We start from the raw sequence: 15,474 nt of genomic DNA, 5'->3' as shown, positions 1-15,474 counted from the left end.
GGTTGCAGTGCAGGAAAGCCCAGTGTGCTACTATTTTACGTGCGACTTTTTTCGGTTAAATACAAGTATTCGCTGTTTTAAGCTAAGTGTGCAGGAAAAGCCTCGGTTTGATATCCTGGGCTTTGGGAAGCCCATGMGGAATGAGCAGCTGGCCCTCCACGAAGAAATCCCCTGGCCCATGCTCGCCTCCGACGGACACTGGCCACCCTGCGGGGCGACTGCTTTTCCTGCAGGCTCGGACCAGCAGCAGGAGAGGCTCCAGCTGCCCCGGAAACTTCAGCRGGAATTGCTCCAGGCCTGGGTGCTGGCTAATGGAAAGAAAATCAGCCTGTCCTGAAACACCGTACTTCTCCCTTTGCAGTAAACGCTAGCGGTGTAAGTTCAGTATCTAGCTTTATGTCGTGACTCCGGATTCATAATGATTGGGGTCAGTGTGCGCGGAAGGAGCCTGAGGGAGGAGGCCAGTGCGACAGCTGGAGCTCCTGGAATGTGCTTGCRTGGGAATAACAGGCTGTAACAAAGCAAAGGGCTGGATCGCAAGAAAAAATTGCAACTGCATGGAAAAGTCCCCAGGTGGTGATGTGGCTTAAGAGCACCAGTCTTTGAAGGTATTTATGTAGTCCCCAACACAACACCAGRAGAAGGGTCTCCAGGGATCCATCTTGCTGTCAGCAAGAGACAGCTGAGATGAGCTAACACCCATTTTCCAGTGTATCCTGTCCCCAGTAGCCATATGAACAGAGTCTAGACTCTTGGAAGAAATGATACTTAAAGCACCTGCAGCCAACAAGTGCTGTGTGGCAGCACAGCCAGGAAGCTGGAGCAAGTGCCTGTGCCCAGCTGTGCCTGGGGGGATTCTGGAGGTCAGTGGCATTGCACTGAATATATCCAGAGTTTATTCGGAGATGCCACCAGGTGGGAGTGCCTCAGTGGCCCTAATTGAGGCAACCCATAACACGCTGAGATGTCCCTGCCATTTTATTCTGCTGATTTATACTGATTTAGCCAGCCCTCCTAGAACAGTAGCTTTCAGATAACAGAGCTGGAGAGCACATGGCCGTCCCAGCGGTCCGGGGCCTGCCAGTGCCTCAAGGCAAGGCTGGCAGTGGGCTCAGCCAGCATGTGAGTAGTAGGTGATGGCTCTCCTGCACAGCACAGCCTGCAGGAGACCCCAGCTCGGGAGTCCCCTGCCCCCTTGACAACCTTTCTGCATCTCTTGCCCAAAAGCCACAAGTCAAAACTCTCCTCCAAACCCAAAGCTGTTCTACTTCTCCCTGGGATTGAGGCACCATGAATGGAGCATGAGTGGGAAGCCAATTTCCCTGCTGTTTTCCAATCTGGAGACCGAAAAAGGGCTTCAGGGCCACCGAAGAAATGTTTTTCTAAGATTTGGTAGGGCACAGTTACGTTGCCAGTGGCACAACAGATTACAACATGAAATGCAAGGACAAAATCCAGGAAGGCAGCAACAGCCGCAGCTGGATGCTCAGCGCCGTGTCGGCGGGTACGCAGGCAGCAGGAGATGGAGGCGAGGCTGCGGGAGTGAGGGCTGGCAGAGGCCAGGGCTGCCCCACGGGAAGACGTGTGCTGGCCCGGCAGCACGGCGCAGGTGGGTGCACGGGGGGAAAGGGGGCTGTAGTGAAGGTCGGGGCAGCAGTTAAAGATGATCCTTTCTGGTGTTACCCAAATCACCAGACATTTCATTTGCAGGGAGCTTCACAGAAAATAAAGGACTATTGCCATTTCTTGACTGTTATCTGTCCATCTGGTAAGCAGACCTAAAGCCCGAAAAGGARCTGTTTATGAATACTTCACTAAATCAATCTAGCAGATCAATTAATCCCAACAATTCCATCAATTTCAGGGGGGAAAAAAAGAAAAAGGGAAGACAGTTCTTCATGATGGCATAAATTTCTCTCTGGCAAAACATCCTCCTTTCACCCACCCGGTCGCTGCTTTTGCTGTAGCTTGTATGGCTCCTCTCCCCCTTCATCTGCTGCCAGAGGAGCAGAGGCAGCCTCCTCTCCTGTGCCGGGGAAGCAATGCATTCCTGTTACTGGAGGAAAAGAGAAGTCAATAACTGGCTTTTGTGAATAGGAACAACTTTTGCTGCTGACCTTGGCTGGCTGGTGTCTCTGGTGCTGGGTGTCCCTGCTCTGGCACCAACCGCAAAGGCTCCCTGCCAGGGGAGAAGAGCCGGCTCCTGGCCCAGGTGAATGGGCAGCAGCAGAGCCCACATCTGCCAGGCTCGGCCAGGCCAGCTGGCACCGCAGCTGCCCCAGACTCCACCAGTTTGGTGGTTTTCAACCTTCCCCGTGGGCAAGGACATGCAGATAGCTCTGTAAGTGGATGGGGACATGCAGGATGGACTAACTGGGCACCAAGTTAGTGGCAATGCCTGGAAATGCCACACCACTGTGAGCGAACAGCTCATGCACCCAAATACTCTCTCATGGAGGGAAGGATCTACAGGCAGGTGTGGCTCTTCTGGGAACATGCCTTTGTTCTAAGAAGGAACAGCTTCAGCACCTTCTAAATGTCCAACCTTAAACAGTGTCCAGCAAGCAGCTCCTCTCTTGTAAAGCTTTATCTCTTCTAATTTAGAGCCAAGAAAGAAAAGCCTAATGTAGCTTAACAAACCTGTGACTTGAAGATGCTTTTGGTGTTGCCTTGTTGAACAAGCCAGATTTGCTGGAGTGGATTCAGAACTGCCAAAGGGAAGGTGTGAATGAATGCAGGCGCTAGGAGCAAAGTGTTCCTACCTGAAGAGGAGGATGCAGAGCATTATTAGGACAGAAGGAAAGGAGAAACTATCACGGAGTGGAAGCTAAAAGAGAGTAGTCCCTTTGCCTAACAAGAGGAAGACTGAGAAGGAACAAATATTACTGAAGCTGAAGGGCAGCACTGTCATTATCACAACTGGGCTGAAGCCAGCCACAGACAGAGCTAGGCTGGATATTAGGAGATGCTGCTAGCCAGTAAAGCTGTGAAGTGGGAGCTTCCCAGTACGATCACAGGCAAGACATCTAAGGAACTTCAAACTAGAGCTCTTTTGGCATATACAAAAGTTAGCATGCAATGAGAGAAAGGGTTGGACTTGCTAACCCAAGAGGTCCCTACTAGACCTGTGTTCCCATCATTACTTCCAGAGATTCTTCTTTAGCAAATAAAGATGCATTAGCCTGTGTTGCAGAGTAACACCTCTGCTCTCCTATGTGAACAGCTTTTTTAAAAGATACCTGAGCTGGTACAGATACACACTTGAATGTCTCATTCTCCAAATCAGATTTTCCAGAAAAAAAAATTACAGTGTATGTATGGTCTCTGTCTCAACCAGTTCTTGTCCTTCTCTGACAGGCTCTCCCATCTGTCTTCACCAGGCTGCTCTGCTAAAGAAGCAGCCTCTGAGGGCCAGTATTGTGCATGCTCTAAAAGTTACTATTGTCTCAAACTTATTATCATCCATAAGTCAGGGGTGCTGCCAAATCCCACTCTTGCTTCTTGGGATTTATTTCACTATTCGTCTCTGAGAAGCTGTCCTGGGCTGACCTTTTAGTTTCAATTTATATCAGTGCCTCAGGCGTAGACATCCAGTACCTAATCCTTCCTTTGGCTTTGTCAGACAAACTGCTGTCTCTGTGCTGGGAAATACATGAGGACTCCTTTGGCAGGAAAGCACAGCCCTGTGCTATAAACAGACTTCAGGAACTCCTTGTTTTTCAGACATTGATTTTAGCTTCTGTGTGACACAGGTTCCAGTCAGGGAGGACTCTGGAGGCCTCGGCTGCTTGGTATATGCACAGACCAGAAGCGTCACGTAGAATAGTGTATGCATTTGCCTGCTCTCAGCATACATCAACCCCTGCTTGCTGTCTGGGTCTGACAGGTGTCTTTGCAGGGACAAATGGTTAAAAGGTTTGGTTTCCTCGCTTTCTGCCAGCTCTATGGACTTCTCTGCCTGCCTGCGCAGCTATGCTGATCTGTGTCCTCAGCAACTGCTTGGCTTGCCTGGAAGCAATTCTTCACAGCTTTCATCAGTATTTACCTCTTCTTCTAAGCTTTGCTTCTCCCTCCATAAGGCACCTGCAGCTTCTGCCTTCTGTGTTTGCTGTGCTGCTTTAAATGCCAGTGGGGAATGTTCTCTAGCTGCAGCTCATTTTCTGTCTTGCAGTCTGTGTTCCCTCTTTTTTCTCCCTCAGACCTTGGTTGGATACATTTTAATTTTTCATTCACAGTCTCTACATCCAAGTACCTTTCCAAACTCAGACTTGGATCCCTCGTGCTTCTCAGCAGCCTCCTGCAGGTAAGAAGATAACTTCCTCTTGCTGCCTGCTTTCTAGCACTAATCCTACTCCTCAAAGTCCTACCACATTGCTGAGTTTGAGTGAAGATTTCTACCTCCTTATGTTTGTGTGGTCTTGCTGCCTGCATTACACAGTGAGCTACAGTCAAGGTTGGCTGAATAGGTCCTTTAACTATCGCTACAACATGAGGGAAGTTGATCCAACTGTTGTGCCAGGTCAGTTAGGAATAAATGAGCCAACTGGTGTCTGCAGAGACCTTGGTTCATGTCATTTAACACCCCTATTTGACTGCACTTACAAACCCTGCTCAGCCCCTGTTGACCAGAGGAAGTTGAGAACGGAGCTGCTAGTGATGCTACCTGCAAGCCTGTTGTTCAGAGGTGCAATGCCCAAAGGGCTCGGTTTGGCATCATTTCAGCAGGCAGCTGCAATTGGTAAGGGGCTTTAGCTGGTCACTGACTTTCAGAAGGTAGCTGGCTCCATCTGCAGAAGTGGTAGGGCTCTCCACTTCTCCCCTTTTCTAAGCATCTCTGCTTCTTTTTCAGTTTGATATCTACAAGGACCCCAYGTCTTTGAGCTGGGGCCACAAGTTGTGCCAGGAGCACATTGAGGAGGGGTTGGTTTCTGCCAGCGGAAGCATGGGATATGTACCCCTGCCAGCACAGCCCCARGTACATGTTGCACCAAGCCAATTCCTGACCCAGGTCTCAGAGTGCAGAAGGACAAATAAACATCAAAGCAGGAGGATGGGATCGCCTGCTGCTTCTGCCTAACACATCTTTGTCCTACTGCGTCAATCCTCTGAGCATATCTGAAGAAGCACACCACCAACACTCCCCACACAGGCTGCCTCTCAGTGGATGCTAGCTGCTCCCACAGAAAAGGAAGCTTTCTTTTTCCTTTTTCAAGGACCAAGGGGTGCCATATGGTTTGTGTTAGGACAACCCAATTGTGCTGTTTTGCTGACTAGCTGAAAGGCCACCACCTCACTACTCTGGAGATCTAGAGGAGAGACATCCAAAAGCTAGACTGAAAATGTTGCCCAGCCAGTTGTGTGCTCTGCTACAGAGGGTGGTCTGCAAAAGGACAGCCCCTTGGATAGCCTTGGGCAAGGCATACAGCACTGCCGCTCATGCTTGTGGCACTGCCAGCAAAATCCCTTCAACACCCCTGCAATCGCGCAGTTGCCTCTGGCTGCTGGACAGAGGCTGACCGCCAAAGAAACTGCTGATGGCCAGAGAGGGCAGGGAGACCTCAATGATGTACGGGGCAGGGCTGGCGTCTGGCTCAGCTCTGCTCACACGAGCCGCCTGCACTGCAAACATATCTGAAGATTTTAGAGACATTGAAAGAAACAGCTTTGAAAAGATGTGGACAAAAAATAATAATAAAATGAAGAGGCTTCATTGCAACATTTGTAAGGAGGGGAGGAAGGGATGGAGGTGTTAACGGAGATTTCAGCTGGCAGTATTTCTTTGGGTTGCAGGATTTTGTGACCAAGAAAAAAAATAATCAATTTTCAGCCAAAAACTCCAGCTTTTGGGTTTTCAGCGTCAGTTCTGATTTGAACCAGGTGTTCTCATTTTTAAAAATCACAGATTAAAAAAAAAGAAAAGAAAGTCCTCCTTTTGATTTCCATGTCACAATACTAGCATTAGTAATAGTTACAGCCCTGAACTCTGGGCTTGTCCCATTGTTCTGCTTGTTTGGGGGACAGTTTCTAAGATCCATGAAAATGAGCTGAAAAGCTTTGAAGAATCTGTCCAAAGAGCTCCATTGCCAGCTGGGCCACACACAGGAGCAGATCTTGGAGGGTATCAAGTTCATAAAGGATGAGCCATTTCCCATGATTTTCAAAATAAAGCAGATAATGGAGCAGAGAAGAGTCCTGAGATTTACACTACTTGTAGGAACTGCAGATGCTTGGGCAACAGCAGTTTCTCCTGTTTATTGAGGTAACTGGTGCCTTTCATTGACTAGCATGACACAAAGCCATGGGCCTTCTGAATCGCAATAGCACTTAAAAAAAAATTCTTTTAAAGCAACCTCAGACAAATGAGTTCTCCCTCGAGATATTCTTTGCTTTCAAATGTTTATATATCAGTTTTAAAAGACTTTGAAGATTTCCTCTTAAAAGACACGTATGACCTCAAGGTGGGAAAGGAAAAGAAGGGTCGGCTACTGGCATGGAGAGACACTCAAGGTTCATGCGGAGTTAATCAGTAGAATTAATGAAGGTCTTGCACTCCAAACTGCACAGGGAGCCCTGGGAGCCATGCAGGGGGGTCGCTGATGGGAGGCTGCTGGACGCATGGGTTGGACGCCCCGGCAGGACTTGCTCTGGGTATCTTAAGGGCCCGTTTTATCTTGACTGTGCTAAGTGTGGGTTGCTACTGGCTACGGAGCAGCTAGACGTTGTTGACGAAAGGGAACAAGCATGCCCGGCCCTGACGGGTTTCGGTCAGGGTGCTGCGAGCGCACTCCTGGGCTGCTATCACGTACTCTGCCAGTCACCCAGCTGGCACAGGTCTCCCACAGGTGTTCTCGCTGCAACAGCSATAAAAGGGGACTGCCAACACAGCACAAATTTGCTGAGCTCACCTCTGCCTGGCTGCTGTTCGACAGACTGCAGAGCAGTCAGAAGATCACCTCCTCATCACTTTAATAATAGCAATGATTTTAAAGGGAAACGGTTCACTCTGCATTAACAGACACATGCCCAGGGCCTAATTCTGTCAAAAAGAGAAGACAGATTTCCCCCCACGCTCTTGGTAGCACCCTGAACCACTGAAGATTTAATGCGCTTGTAGGATCTGCTAGAGAAAGGCAAGACGTGGGGTTAGATTTATACCTTGAGCCTGACACCCTATTGTGCTAAAAATCTGCATTTCTATGGGTCTGCAAAATTTCAGTGTCTTGGTCCGTGGACAGGCATAGAAAGGGTTTGGCTCGCTACTGTTAAGTGGGCAAACTCTTGTGTGAAAGCACTTGTTTTCATCATCATCCCCATTCCTCACTGCAAACAGAAAAATTTCAGTTCCAGGCAGCAACTCAGCTGTCCGAAGAGAAAAGACAACACATGCAACCCACACATGGCAGGAGGTTCTTTCCCTCTGCTCTCTAGAGCAGAGGAAGGAAAGGACACTGTCCAGAGAGCTTCTGCAGTTCTGGGTTTCAGATCATCTTCAAGTTTACATACAAGAAACAGTGGTCATTTTCTTTTGCAGAAATTCAATTTTCTTTGMAAACAATCAAAGCCAAACAGAATTTAAATATTGTTTTATTTTAAAAATATACAGAAAAATATACACATCTGACAACTAAACTGTTGTTTTCTCCATTGTGGCATAAGCCTTGTTCCTGCTGCTGAATCTACCCTCACTTCAGGTCTAACTGAGGTGGCTGGAGGAAGGGACAGTGAAGCTGCTACTTTCCACAGACTTGCAGAATCACAGCAGATTATTCAGAGTGGTCTTTATTTGCAGTTTCTGGTAACTACCAACTATCCAAAATCCTGAAGGAAATTAATTTTTCTTCAGTTAAGGGATTAATAAGTTTAATTAATTAAGGTAAATAAACAAGATTCCAGGTTAGTCAGATGGAAGGCACCATGCATGGCGGTGAGGGTGCAGCTGGTAGCAGCCAACATGCAGTGGTGGCACAACAGTTTGTCAGAGAGCAGCCCATGTCTGCARGTGGGGCATGGTAAGTGACCACAGCTACGCACAGAGTACATGTGGACTCCTGGCAGTAGAAACCCCTTCTGCAGCCTTCATGGGCTCCAAGTAAGAGATCAGTCAGAAGATTTTTCCTACAAAGTCCTGGCTCTTTGGGTTGAGATGCATGCAGCAGCATGGCAGTCAGCTGGTGCCATTAGCAGTACAGACAGCCTTTGCAAATGCAAGTTCTGCCCTGTTAGTGGAGGTGGGAARGGCAATGAAAAGCAGAAGTTTCATCTGGCTTGGGGGAAGCCAGGTGCACTGGTATAGTAAGCTAGGTGAGTACTGAATTCACTGTTACTGACATTTGAGACAACTCTGGAAATGAGGATTAGCAATAATGAAGTGCAAAGCCACCAACACCATGGAGGGGAGAAGAATAATGATAAGGGACACAGTGTGGTTAGGAATCAGAATAACAAATACTCTCTAGAGAGCATAGACAATCTCTGAAACATCACTATTCAGTGAGCCAAGGTACTAAGAAAGCATCAGGGAGCTGGTAAGGAGGAACAATCTGAAAACAAGCTTACACTCTGATACAGCGGGAATATTCTCCCCATGCTCAGCAGATACATCAAGTCAGACAGGACTGGGAGGTCAGTATCATCTAGGAGGAGATCTGTATGATGAATTCTTGTAAAATAAATATCGCTGCCACAGAGAAGTGACCCTCTGGGCATTTAACCAAGTACAGAATCCTTGCTTGGGCACAGACTCAGGAGTCTTGGTTGGTAAAAGTAATATCTATTTAACAAGTYCTCAGGAGTCCAGGAGCAGACAAGAGCAACATGATGACACTAGCCTTTGCAAACACTGCAGATAGCAAGATCTGTCACAAGGGTTTCACAGGGAACATTTTTCCATAGGACACTATTATAGACAGCATGCTTCGTGACAAGAGCTTCTCAGAAGGAAGGGGGTGAGAGCCTTAGATTTTGAAGTCCAGCTTATGGACTACCTGGAGAAACAATATTAGGGAAAGAGAAAGGGAAAGCAGACGATGGAAGGGGTGTTCCAGAGATATCTAAATCAAGTCAAAGAAAGCAGCTAAGAACAAAGAGTTAATGTAATTTTCAGCTTCACAGTAGCACTAATTGAGAAGCCACTTTTTCTCCTAACCCATGAGTTTACTCTCTTTTGGAGAAAAAGGAGTAGGTAGATGCCAAGATATCATTGGCCATTACAAATTTTAATATAGAAACTAAATTTAGCTCTCCTTTCCCTTCTGCTGCTCCACTCACTGTGACATTTTACAGATATTCCTCTACAATATGTTTTTACCCATCTCCTCATGGAGGAGGTAAATCATATTCTCAATTTTTCATCTCTCTGTACATGTATTCTCTTCCTTGTTCCCTTTTAGCATGTTTGTAACAGTGGAGAGGAAACCACAGCAGYAGGGCTGACCTGCCCCGTCACGAGGGCATTCATTGGAGCCCCATGTAGCTGCGCTGTGACCACCGCTGCTGCAAGGAGCGTGCCCAGCTACAGCCTGGCATCCATCTCCAGAGCTTCAGGATGCCCTTGGGCCAGACAGCACTCATCAGGAGGAGGAGCATGAAATATAGAGTTAAGAGAAGAGGGAAAGTGGGACAGCAAGAAGGGGTCCGGTGTGATTTCTGCCCGGAGGAGCCCCAGCCGGTGGCTGAGGCCTGCCTGAACTGCGAGGCCACCCTGTGCCAGGCCCGGTGGGCAAGGACAGCACCATGACCTCCTGCAAGGACCACACTGGTGGCATGCAAGCGCATGGAGCACAGCACCGCTGGAGCGCTGCTGCATGCCCAGTGCCCCAGGACCACAGGTGCCTGTGGGCTGAGGTCTTGCTGAGGTGCTGGGAGCAGAGCACGGAGGAAACATCCCATTTCATCTGCGAGGGCTCAGGATGTTTGCTTTTTGCTCCTGGTTTTGTCCCAGATTGCCCATGTGCTTGCCCCTTGAGGGTGTAAATGCCTGTCTTTCCATCATATCGCACCTAACAGAGTGCTTGTGGCCTTACTGTTGCTACTTTCAGTCCACATTGCACTTTCAAACAGGAAAATCAGCCTGAGCTGCAACATGCAAAGAAAATTAAGGACAAAATTACAAAGGAAGATATTGCCAATAAAAAATAGCTTTATGTGTTGCTATTACACATAAACAGCCTTCTGCTTGAAAGYATCTTCTATGCTGATAATTCTACGCTGGCATTTGTCCAGCAATAAAATAGTACAGTAATGTTTGTACATATTCATTTGTCTTGAGAGAGTGCAGCAAACAGCTTCTGGGTCTTGCTTAACCCAGCTCCAAAAGATTGCTGGTTTGGGACATGTATGTCTGTCCTATTCTGATACCTACCTCTGGTTGTTTTCAGAGTGCTTTTCTTCAGATTCTGCAGACAGTGCAACTGTCAATGAAAGCTTAGAAATTCTGCTGGGACAAGAGAAGGAAATAAAGGTTTGTTCCTACGTCCCAGCTTAGGTGATGGCTGTTTGCTGGTGACTGATGAGATAATGCTTTCTTTATTACTACTTTTATTATGGATCCCAAAGCTTTTCAGTTCCTAGGTGGATTCTCAGATCTTTTCTAGGCTTCTCATTTGAGGCAGGATGATAAATAATTTATTYACTGACTGGGAAATATATTTTCAGTTTCCAAATGGTCTTTGGGCATGAAAGGTGATGTTGATGAGGCCATGCTTCCTGTCTGCTGATTTTCAGCCTTCAATTTGCAGATCCCTAAAATATTTATTGAAAAGATACAGACCATTTTAAGTGATTTCAAGTCTCTTTACAACAAGCTATTCTTTCAGGTTAGTCTGGATCCAAGAGATTGGTAGATATAAGGTTAAAAGTTTGTCTAAAGATTTTTTTTTCTTTTTTCTTTTTTCTTTTTTTTTTTTTTTTTTTTTTTTTTTTTTTTGATCCCAGCATGGAAATACCTACCTGAAAAACACTGAAAGAGCAAGGAGTTTAATGCAGGTATCCAAATCCTAGTTCACTCTGTTTGTACAAAATTAGTACTTGCATTCCTCCATCAGTAGAAATGTTGGGACTAGAAGCCCTGGCCTGGCCTGAAGACTACTCTGACGACAAACCTATTTCTATGTCATCAGTGTCCTTTTAGTGGTAATGTAGCTGCTTTCAAAAAGTGAAGGAGGCTTAGTGTAGGCAGTAAGCACATAAACTGTTTTTTCCTCATCCCTCTTTAAAAGAACAAAAAGCAATRTATCAATAAAAAAATTCAACATAGAATAAGGCTGTATAGTGGCAAACACAGTGTAAGAACTACTACCTTTTCATCTACCATCTAATACTGGTGCTGGTGAAAGCAGTGAACTGAAGTCTCTAGAGGTGCTGAAATCTCTGCAAAGGTAAAGAGATCATATCCCAATTACTGCCGGTAGTGTTTAGTAGTTAACTGCTAGATGTTAGAGAAGGCCAGTTATGTCCCTTGGCCTTGGTCCCTTGGTTACATGGACATCCTGGTGTATCATATGGAAAGGCACTAAATTACTAATTACTTCTCTCGGCCCAGAAAAGACCAGGTGCTTTTCTGAGTGAAATTACGTGAAATGCAAGATCTGGCCCCTGACAGTTTTGGAGAGGTTTTGTTTGTTTGTTTGTTTGTTTGTTTGGTGGGGKTTTTTTAAGACCACGGAGCAGATGCAGAGGAATCAGCTGGCAAAACTCTTCAAAGAGATACACAGGCATCTTGATGAAGACCAAAAAGAAAGTCCTTGAAAGTCCTCGGTCATAATGAGGAACAACAGCTTTCTCAGATTCAGATGGAGATACAAAAATACAAAGAGAAAGATGCAGCCAACCACGATATGCAGGAGTTGGAGGCTCTGAGAGGGCAGAGAGAGACAATTCTTTTCATCAAGGTATTTAACAGCATCTCCCTTCCCTGAGATACTCCAATTATTTGGGCTGGCCTTTGTCTGCACTATAGTAATTCTACTTTGAAAATGTCTTTTATAGGTTTTTGAAGCAATTTGAAACAGGTAAGCACTTCACCAGATGGTCTATTATTGCATTTCACTTCCACTTCTAATGACTAATGCTCTAACGATGCTGGGCTGTTAGCCCATTTTGCACACATTGTAGGCACGCAGCTCTCAGTTTCATGCTGATTGTTCCTTCAGCATGCATATTCTGAACCTGTCTTAACCAGACACCTGGAGAAGCCCAAATATGTTAACTGAAGTCATGCGTGAATCTTAAAATAYAATGCGGCTTATTTTTCTGTACCCTCCACATTTGCCCTTGAGACACATTCTGAGGGGAATTCCTGAATATTTAGGTCCCTGTGTGGGTATGCAAAGAGTGGATGAACTCTGATATCCTGAATATTCCTCCATCCTGCTTTTCTGTCTGTGTTGGGCAGATAGACATCTGCAGTGCTTGCACTCTACAGTTGCTTCCTGATGGCCCCGAGAGTGGTAGTCCCATGCTGGAAAGGTGGTGGAAGAGGACATGGTGCTGTTGTGCTGAACCAGCCTGCCACTCCATGAGTATTCATAAGTGAATGCAGAAAGAGGCAAAAAGTGCTGTATGTATTGCAGACTAGCAGCGGATAAGCTATGAGTCTGCAATATTMATTGCTTTCCTTCTGCTTCATTCTCCTTGTGCCTATCCTGTGCTGTTCCCGCAACATAGTCCATTGCTGTGTGCCTACAGGTCGCACCATCCTGGCTTATCCTGCAGATCAGGTGCAGCGGTTGCATCTCTGCTGTGATAATCACAGAATCATAGTAAATGGGTAGGTTGGAAGGGACCTCTGGAGATCACCTAGTTCAACCTCCCTGCTCAAGCAAGGTCACCTACAGCACGTTGCACAGGATCGCATCCAGACAGGTTTTGAATATCTCCAGAGAGGGAGACTCCACAACCTCTCTGGGCAACCTGTGCCAGTGCTCCGTTACTCTCACAGTGAAGAAATTCCTCCTCATATTCAGGCGGAACTTCCTGTGGTTCAATTTCTGCCCATTGCCTCTTGTCCCATCACACGGCACTACTGAAAAGAGCTCATCCCCATCCCCTTGACACTATCCCTTCAGGTACTTATACACATTGATAAGATCCCCCCCAGCTCTCGCAGCCGTTCCTCGCAGGGCAGATGCTCCAGCCCTCTGATCATCGCTGGACTCTCTCCACTAGCCCCACGTCTCTCTTGGACTGGGGAGCCCAGAACTGGACGCAGTACTTGAGATGAGGCCTCACCAGGACTGAGTAGAGGGGCAAGATCACCTCCCTCGACCTGCTGGCAATGCTCCCCAGGAGACCATTGGCCTTCCTGGCCACAAGGGCACATTGCTGTCTCATGGTCAACTTGTCATCCACCAGCACTCCCAGGTCTTTCTCTGCACAGCTGCTCTCCAGAAGGTCAGCCCCCAGCTTGGACTGCTGCCTAGGGTTATTTTTCCCTAGGTGCAGGACCCTGCACTTGCCCTTGTTGAACCTCATGAGGTTCCTCTCCACCCAACTCTCCAGCCTGACCAGGTCTCTCTGAACGGCAGCACAGCCTTTGAGTGTATCAGTCACTCCTCCCAGCTCGGTATCATCAGCAAACTTGCCGAGGAGGCACTCTGTCCCCTCATCCAGATAACTGATAAACAGTTGAACAGGACGGGAACCAGTACTGAGCCCTGGGGGACGTCACTAGCCATAGGCCTCCAACTAGACTCCGCGCCACCGATGATGACCCTCTGAGCTCTGCCTTTCAGCCAGTTCTCAATCCACCTCACTSTCCACTCRTCTARCCYRCACTTCCTGAGCYTSBCTAGGAGGATGTTATGGGAGACAGTGTCAAAAGCCTTGCTGAAGTCAAAGTACACAACAGCCACTGCTCTTCCCTCATCTACCCAGCCAGTCATTCCATCATAGAAGGCTATCAGGTTGGTTAAGCAGGATTTCCCCTTGGTGAATCTGTGCTGGCTACTCCTGATCACCTTTTTTTCCTCCATATGTCTGGAGATGACATCCAGAATAAGCTGTTCCATCACCTTACCAGGGATGGAGGTGAGGCTGACCAGCCTAACTTTGCCTGGGTCCTCCTTCTTGCCCTTTTTGAAGACTGGAGTGACATTGGCTTTCTTTCAGTTCTCAAGTACCTCTCCAGTTCTCCATGACCTTTCAAAGAGTGATGGAGAGTGACCTAGCAACATCATCCACCAGCTTCCTCAGTACTCGTGGGTGTATCCCATCCAAGCCCATGGATTTGTGGATGTCAAGTTTGCCTAGAATATCTCTAATCTGGTCCTCCTCGACCAAAGTTGAGCTGGACTGCACAGGAAATAGAGTGTCATTTTATAGTGAGTCTATTAAGGATGAAATACCTGCTGGGAGCCTTAGGCTTGTAAAAACAGCAGGAATTCCTTCAAAATATCCTGTCTCTGATAGCTCCAGCCTGTCTGCAGGCACTTTGACACTCTTGTAATGATGTGGAGGCAGGACTGTATTATATTACTGGGTCTTGGTTCTGTATGTATTGGAACTGTTGCTGCAAGTGGACAGGGAGTGAACTGGCCTGTCATGGAGCTGTAAGAAGATTCAGATGTCTCAACAACAACTGGCTGAAATGAATGAGAATAGAAAAGGAAAACTTGTTTGGAATGGGTCCTGTATTGCTAGGTGCTTCCTATCAGGTTTTCAGAAAACCAGGCAAGATCATTCTTTAGTGCCTGCCATATAAATATAGGAACAACCATTGCTGGCATGATTTGTTTGTGTGAGGGCAAGGCCATTACGGAGTGTGTCATAAGGCTCTGAGGCTTACCATGATAGCTCATATCTAATTTGTTCTGATAATCATGATGGACATACTGCTAAGCTGAACTATTTTGCTCAGCTGTATAGATTGCTGTGCTGGCGGCATGTTATTAAAGTAATTTAGTTTGCAAAATTCAATACTAATTTAGTAAATAAAAATGTTTATGGCATAACATTAACTGCTACAGAACTAGCAAGAGACAGTTTTGATCTTTGCTCTTCTGCATCAGCTTTTACCTCTGCCCTCTCCCTCCTGTCCTGCACAATCTAAGCCAGCCATCGCAGAAGCCATTCTGGCCTGAGAGATGAGTAGTTAGTAGGGCCCAAGATACCTGGTTTCCTTTACTCTCCGCTACTGTTGTTCCCTGTGAGCTCTCTGTATATCACTTACGTAGTTCTTGTCTCAATTTTAATTTCAGGTACTATAACGATACTTAAAAACTCTTGCTGAAGGACTCTGAGATCTTCAGAAATTGAAATGTTACATCAAAGCCAGGTATTAGTGTTGTGGATTTATCTACTCAGCCCATTTTGTGTTAATTGTGACTAGGTGGACTAGTTTATCAGTTATCTGGATAGGACCTCTCTGTGAAATATGAATACCTCAGGCATTACTGCAGCCTCAGGCTCAGGGCTACTTTCAAAGCTCCCTGTGCCCTCTGTACGGGTGTGTATCTTCCTAGCTGGACCGACCTCACC

This window comes from Rhea americana, unplaced genomic scaffold, assembly GCF_003343005.1.
Source record: "Rhea americana isolate MKP2758 unplaced genomic scaffold, rheAme1 scaffold_51, whole genome shotgun sequence".
Lineage (NCBI taxonomy): Eukaryota > Metazoa > Chordata > Aves > Rheiformes > Rheidae > Rhea > Rhea americana.
This window is presented reverse-complemented; position numbering follows the sequence as displayed.